We start from the raw sequence: 8,245 nt of genomic DNA, 5'->3' as shown, positions 1-8,245 counted from the left end.
GAAAGAGACAATATTTGTCGAAAAGCGTATCTTGTGAATAAAAATTCGAACCATGTATAAGCCCTGGATCGTGATAGTTGTGATCGTCCTCAAGGGTTTCAACAGTCCAGTAGCTATTTACTTCGTTACTAGCTTGAAAATATGGATATAATTTAAATTCAATTGTTATGATAAAATGTAGAAATTTATTTCAAAATTAAGGACTCTCTCTCTCTCTCTCTCTCTCTCTCTCTCTCTCTCTCTCTCTCTCTCTGTCTTGCATAGCTCTGATCTTTGGGTGAATTTGACTCCATTTATTGGCACTCGATCTTTTTTCTCCAACTCTTCAAAGTTTATTATCATTTCGGATTTCCAACGTTTTAGGCTTCAGCATTACTGAAGGGACATTATTTGTTGAAATGCGAATCTGGTGCATCAAAATTGGTACCGTTTAAGTTTTACATTAAAGCAAGGAACACTGTTCAATTTTAATTCTGTACTATATTTTTATTACAATACAGATGATCCAGTATATTAACACAAAAACTAATACACAACTGACACAGTACATATATAAAGAAAAAGCACTAGATGATATTGCATACCAATGATAATGGTACCTTCACACTCACGGAATTTTCTTACGCATCCTTACGTATTCCACAAATCCGTAAAAGTAAACGGATTGTTACGATTTAGACACTTTAAAGAGTTGTTTAAGAACGTTTTAAAAGTATTTACGGGTCATTTACGGTTTATTACGAGTTCTTGCGATGCATTTACGGCACACATTTACGATTTAGGGATTGTTAAGAGTATTTTACGAAAATTTACGATTTAGCTTAGCTTTTACGTGTAAATTACCACCTGTTAACGTGTTGATAATGTGCTGTTACGAATAGTTAAGAGTTAGTAACGATTGTTTACGTTTTTGACTCAAAAGTGTTCGCAATTGGCTTTGTATCATCATTCGACAACTGACATTACTTGTAACAGCATGTATGTATATTGTTTTCAAGATTTGTTACTTCTTTGATGTCTTGATAACAACTGAAAGAAACTGTCAGATTTTGCGTCTTTTATACCTTTCCTTAATCGTAAAGTTTAAGTATGTACTCGTAAAGTAATCGTGTTTATACGTAAAGTGCTCGTAATGACTCTGAACAATCCGCAAAGCGATGGTAACCCGACGTAATATCACTTAGACATTCGCAATAATCCGTAAACAACTCGTAAACTATCCGTAACATATCGTAAACTAACAGCAAAGATTCGTAAAAAAAAAATTTTTACGAGTGTTTTACGGATTCTTACAAATGTACGAGCAGTTTACGTGTTCTTGCGATCAGTTTACGATACTTACGGATTGTTACAAGTTATTTACGGGTTATTTACGGAAAATGAAATCCGTGGACAATCGTGAATTTTTTTTGACATGTCAAAAAATTTGCCCCTAATTTCACGGATCCCTACGAGTGTGTGCGAGTTATTAACGGATACCGACGAGTGATTTACGAATGCTTGCGGTTGACTACGAGTCGGAGATCCGTAAGGACTCGTAAGAAAAATCCGTGAGTGTGAAGGTGGTATAAGGCATGTTAAATGTGAAATTTAATATTATTTGTTTCAAAGTTAACATCTGTAGTTCCGCTGCAGTCAGCAGTCAGCTGCAGTCAAAACTCTCCTGTTGTCTAGCCAGTTCCCGATACCGTTGTCTACTGATTCCTATAAATTATCAGAAATTAAGCTTTCATCATTCGAATAAAGATGCCTTTAAATATAAACAGTCAATGTCTATATTTTTGGCATTCAAAAATGAAAATGTTTGAAGAACATTAATGTAAATTATTTCTCCACATCACAACGTATAACAAATTAAACTGTATTATAATTAATGCACACATTTTTACTAGCATTGATAAAATACACGATTGTTTCGAAAAATCAAGGCTTGATATTTAAATAAGTGTAATTGAATGATACCCTTGATTTAGAGATTTGAACATATTCCCAAGTCAAGGGTTTTTGATCCGCTCCGCTCCACATAAACGTTTATGTGGGGCGGAGCGGATCAGAAACCCTTGACTTGGGAAGATGAGATTTGAGTGGTTGAAGCTTACTTTACTTAACGCAAGGAATTTAATTTTTTTTTATTTGATTATAATTTACCATAATACTTGTGCATTTCATGTACCTGAATTACATGTTCGGTGTTGCCAATGTTCACAGTGTATAGCTTCCTGTCGATGTCGTACCAACCCACTGGCACTTGATACAGTTGTCTACAAAATAGAGAAAGGAATATGAGAGAGAGAGAGAGAGAGAGAGAGAGAGAGAGAGAGAGAGAGAGAGAGAGAGAGAGAGAGAGAGATGGGAGTTGTAATAATTCTAAAACTGTCTACTGGTGGTTGTTACCGATCACAAAATCCATTTTTATCATCATCGACAATTGATAACATCAATATGGTGTTCACTTCTGTAACTGCTAGGGTCATCAATGTTAATTAACTTTTTCCATTAACATTTATTTTTTAAGAAAGGTAGAACTGGTCATGGTTATTGGTCTATAATTAAGCTGCTCTGAAAATTGAAATTTTTGTTTGCTTTTCTCAGCTAATGTGTGTGCATTAGTGACGCCGACGTCTATATCAACTATTTATAGTATTTGATACAATATTATTATTTTTCTATAAAGCTAAGTATACCTTTTAAAAAGAAATTAAAATATATTTACCCATATAAACTGCATATAGTTAGGACTGATTATGCACGAAAATGAAAAGTACTGTCTCCAGAACATGTATATATATATTTTTTATTTCAGTGATATCAAATTAACGCATAACATAAGGAATATGAAATGATTTATAGCGGTTTTCCAATTCGATACGACGTTGCTCAGAATCAGTACGTGTGGCTCTATAAGATGTAGTAAATTTTTTATTTATAATAGATAATTTGTATAGAAGAATTACGTATTTAAGTTGGTAACGTACATATCATCTGCAATTTTACGTACGATGCAATTCTGGGAGGAGAACTTGTTACTTTTTATTTGCGACTCTATAAGATATCAAGCATGTAGAATCGAGGGGGTGGGGGTGGGAGCTGCCCCTTTTTTTAAACAATGGACATTTTGTAATGCAAATAGAGATATATTTCAATTGCTTATTGAAAAAATATATCAGAATTGCTATTATTATTACAAATGTAGAAAACGTAATTAATATTAATATTTGATATATGATATTTAAGCGTAACAATAGAATACCATGCCAAAAATATTTTTTCTCCATCCAAGGAGTAGTTTTCCAGCTACATGGAATACATACTCCAAGACTCTGTTTCCATTCATGTTTTCAAAGTTCTTAAATTGTGGCATATGAATTTTCGTTTTGAAATGCCTTTTGCTATAGTAACTATGTCACCTCTATTTTTCTCTTATTTACGATTATTTACCTATATGAAAGAAGGGTAATATTAGACTACTATATTCTTTCAGCAAATAGAAACATGAAATGCACTTATTATCGGTGACAGAGAATGGGTGTGTTTCATATATAAATCACTAGAACAGTTGCAGGCTATATCTTTTTACCATCAACAATTAAGTTATGGAACGATGTCTATAGATCAGAGAAAATGTTCTGGGTTTTTTTGTTTGTTTTTTTTTACCAAAAACTAACACAATTTAAAAAAAAACCACTCAAAGATCTAAAAAAATATTTTAGAATATTTTAACAATAAGGAACAAGGTGCTGCATCTATTTACACATGTGAAATACAACTAAATATACACTGTACAACAAAATTTATCTGAAATTAATGATGAGTTACCCATCATATTTTTTGTCAATGTTCGTTAGTTTTGTGCTTAAAACAAAGCTAGTATAATCTATAACGATCCAACCATCGAGTGGGACATAAAAATAAGATATACTATATCCTTTTTGTTTAATTTAATATATATATATATATATATATATATATATATATATATATATATATATATATATAATTCAATTCAATTCATACTAACCTGACATCGTTGGTTCTTCAAGACTCTCTTCAGAAATGAAGTGTGAAGCCCTCATTGTGTACCAGGGGCTCTTCATTATCTCCTCCTAATTAGCACATAGTCACAGAATAGGGAGAAGGATATGGGTGTTGTTGTTTTTACAATTTACACATTCAATGGAGGGCCCATTTCAATTGCTTTGTTATACACCCCCCAAAAGATTTTCAATTATCCGAAGTTAGTATATAATAGCAAATTAATGTATAATATAAAATGCAGATTAAAATAAAAAAATATGTTATCAAATCAATTATAAATCTAATTAATATAAAACTAAATTATTATGATATAAAAAAAGAAAGAATTGTTGGTGCCGAAACGTCTTGGTGCCGAAACATCTTGGTGCCGAAACGTCTTAATAATAAAGTGCCGAAACGTCTTGGTGCCGAAAAGTCCTGCACCCGAATTGAAGATATCTTTAATTATTTAGTTGCTCTCTCTAAAAGAATTATTGCTCTCTTCAAATGAATTAAAGATATCATTAATTCAATTGAAGAGAGCAATAATTGAATTAATGCGCGCATTAAATCCATTATTGCTCTCATCAAATGAATTAATGCGCGCATCAATTCAATTATTGCTCTCATCAATTGATTTAATGCGCGCATTATATCAATTATTGCTCTCTTCAATTGAATTGTAGTGCGCATCAATTCAATTGTTGATATCATTAATTCATTTGAAGAGATCATTAATTCAATTAAAGCGCGCATAAATTCAGCAGAAGAATTAATGCTATCATCAATTCATTTAATGCGCGCAATAATTCAGAATTGAAGATATCATTAATTATTTGAAGAGATCTTTAATTAAATTGTTGCGCGCATCAAATGAATTGATGATATCTTCAAATAATTGAAGATATCTTCAATTATTTGAGTTTATGTTAATTTGGCGCTCCATATAGTATGGCATGTCAAACGTTACAATATTTGATCTTTTCCATTTGCATTGTATAATTTTCCATTTGTATTCTATATTTTCCATTTGCATTGTATAATTTCCATTTGTATTCTATATTTTCCATTTGTATTGTATAATTTTCCATTTGTATTCTATATTTTCTATTTGCATTGTATAATTTTTCATTTGTATTGTATCCAGGGAATGTTTATTTTGATTTGTTACGAAGGATTTCATTAGTTAACGTCATTGATGTACCACATCTGTAGACGTGCTTAACACACATGACCGTAGAAATGACGGTTCTCTATCGTGCCAACGGCTGTGCAGCGATACGGAATATCTGTTTTTAAGTTCATTACGGAAAGACCCGTGATTCTCACTTTTAAATGCCGAGTGTTTGGCAAAGGAGCAATCACTGTCTTTGTTTATGTCAAAGGTTTGATGCGGCAATGACAGTAACGGTTCTCGAACTCACGACCTCTCGCCCACAAACCAAGCGATATATTACTGAGCTACCGCGATCAGGTCCATGCAGGACTAGTTATTTTTGAAAATACGTAGCTAGCTCTAGTAATGGCGACCCCCCCCCCCCCCCCGATCATTTAAAAAAAAGATAGAACTGTTCAGAAAACCATGCACATTTTTATTTAGTCAGAATTCAGTAGATTCGGGGGACTTAATTCGGCCCTTGGGTCCCCACCAATTGTTAACATCGAGTTTTGTTTGTTACAACTATTCAATGGATTAATCTTAAGTTATCGTTTATCGAATTTGGTAATGCGCGAGATGTTGAAGAGGTAAAGTTCAGGAGCCACGTTTCGCAGGAATGTACCGTATTTGCTAAGTGTAATGGCATAACCCCACCCCCACCCCCAATTAATTGATCGCTTTTATGCGTCTAATATGATGAGCATATTCAAACTAGTCTCCTATTTAACCACTGGCTGATCTAAATAATTTTGAACTAAAGGACGCAGTAAACTGCTGGATGGCTGGGGACTGTCTTAAGATCCCTAGTGAGTCCAAGTGCAAAGCCTTGGTGGAGGGGGGGGGTGCAGGGGGAGGGCGGATTTAAGAGGGGGCGCAGCCGGCGCCCCCCCCCCCCCCCTCCATTTTCAAATTTAAGGTAAATCTTGGCATCTTGTTTAGAAAAATGTATTAAACGATAAAAGAAGCAATAAGTTCTTCCATTTCCGGAGAAATAAATGACAAAATCTTTTGATTTCTTGAATTACTTTATTGAGAAAACTTAATTTTTCCAGAAACCCTTAAAATTTGCGTCATTTTACTAACACTTTATTAAAAATGACATATTTCAAGCCCTGGCTTCGCCCTCTGGACCCCTACCAGGGCTTCGCCCTGGACCCACTGGGGCCGCCTGAAGGCGGCCCCCAGACCCCCTGCCTCAAAGTGGCGCCCCCGTAACCGCAATTCCTGGATTCGCCCCTGAAAGTCCCCTGGAACAAGTGCGTTCTGACAAAATAAAACGTACATGTATGCTTTTTTCGACATCTATATATAAAATATATTTGTGAAGGGAAGGGGGGGGGGGTCTCCCGGCGCAAGATTCCTCATTGCTAGCTACATGTATGTTCAACTAGTCCTTATATGGAACCGATCGCGGTAGTTCAGTGATATACCCTTTGGTTCGTAATCGTGAGGTCGCATGTTCGAGTTCTACTCGTGTCATGGCTGCATCAAACCAGTTAATACTTTTCCATACGCATTGCTATCTAAAAGTGAGAATCACAGATCTTTCGGATAATGTGACCTTAAAAGCAGACATCCCGTGTTGGGACAGGCGTTGACACGTTAAAGAACCCCCACTGTTACGCCACTGTGCGCGTACATGTAGCATAGTAAGTCTATTTGTGGTACGTCACCTGCAGCTGGTGACGGCTAAATATAAGTGGGACCTAAACTAATGAAATCCTTCGTAACAAATCAAAATAAACAATCCCTCGGATGCAATACAAATGAAAGATTTTGTAACGCAAATGGAAATTATACAATGCAAACGAAAAAAATATATAATACAAATGGAAAATATACAATACAAATGGAAAATTATACAATACAAATGGAAAATATAAAATACAAATGGAAAATTATACAATACAAATGGAAATTATACAATGCAAATGAAAAATTATATAATGCAAATGGAAAATATAGAATACAAATGAAAAATTATACAATACAAATGGAAAAGATCAAATATTGCAACGTTTGACATGCCATAGCCTAGTATGTAGTTATTTCCCCTATATCTTCAACCTTTCGATAATTAATACGGACGTCACCCATGTATGAAGAGAGAGAACCAGCAGCGTTATCAAATATGATTGGATAGAGTTAAGGGGAAAAATGGGGGGGGGGGTGCAAAAACATTATATTAATATTTTCATTCCCAAATTAGATTACAGTATGTGTTCTTGAAACTTTTATTAATTTCACGCCAGGTTTCATTATCAAAATACAGTGAAAACACGGGACGTTCTGGGGACTTTGTCACCGGAAATCATCCCCCTCCGCTCCTTTTGACTGGTGTATAGCGGCAACATGAAAAAAAAATCAAAGTACTGAAAATAGCGTTTACAATTTTTTGAACTAACAAAAATTCTAACTCTTTGTGATTTTTTCACAATATGTCTACAAAGTGGTAAACCACTTGACCCTACAAGGCTATGTAAATATACTTTGAGAAACTATAGTTCCTATCATTTTTATCAACTATGCACTATTGAAAACAAACACATATTTCATTAAAAGTTCTTATATAGAATTCATATTTTGAAAGAATCTTGGGGTGTACCTTCATTTATTTTTAATTAATATACATGGATTTTCTGTTTTGACAATTATTGTATTGAATGAAATGTAATTGTCATATATGTATGGTCATGAAAATAAATAAAAGATTAAAAAAGCGTGTGGACTGCGAATATGTAGATCGCGAGTTCGAGTCCAACAGGAGTATTCCATATTTTTCATTTTACTTTCTACTAAAATTGCATTTTGACAAAATAAGTAAATTTGAACGTTCTAAATTTCACAGTGGTGTTGTACGTTTGCACATTTCACCCGTATAATATTTCTCTGGTGTAGTATTCCTCTAGACGCTAAATGTTGAAGTACATGTACCATCATGATGATATGCAAATGAAGCAAACATGAATAAGATTAGATTTTGAATTTCAATGGATTGCAGAAACCAAACAAACTTCAGAAAACGAGCTTATAAATAGAATGCAATGACAATACACTCCGTATCTAAGTCAT

At 34.0% G+C, this 8,245-nt stretch overlaps 1 long non-coding RNA gene across 1 annotated transcript; it reads right to left on the bottom strand.

The window, feature by feature from the left end:
* Positions 1-295: 295 nt before the first annotated feature.
* Positions 296-4,318, bottom strand: LOC125647818 (uncharacterized). The gene is made up of 3 exons (XR_008800565.1): positions 4,019-4,318; positions 2,174-2,261; positions 296-1,704 (listed from the first exon to the last, which is right to left on the bottom strand). It is a non-coding gene; the product is annotated as an uncharacterized LOC125647818 (long non-coding RNA).
* Positions 4,319-8,245: the final 3,927 nt, after the last annotated feature.

The sequence above is a fragment of the Ostrea edulis genome, chromosome 1, assembly GCF_947568905.1.
Source record: "Ostrea edulis chromosome 1, xbOstEdul1.1, whole genome shotgun sequence".
NCBI lineage: Eukaryota > Metazoa > Mollusca > Bivalvia > Ostreida > Ostreidae > Ostrea > Ostrea edulis.
This window is presented reverse-complemented; position numbering and strand designations above follow the sequence as displayed.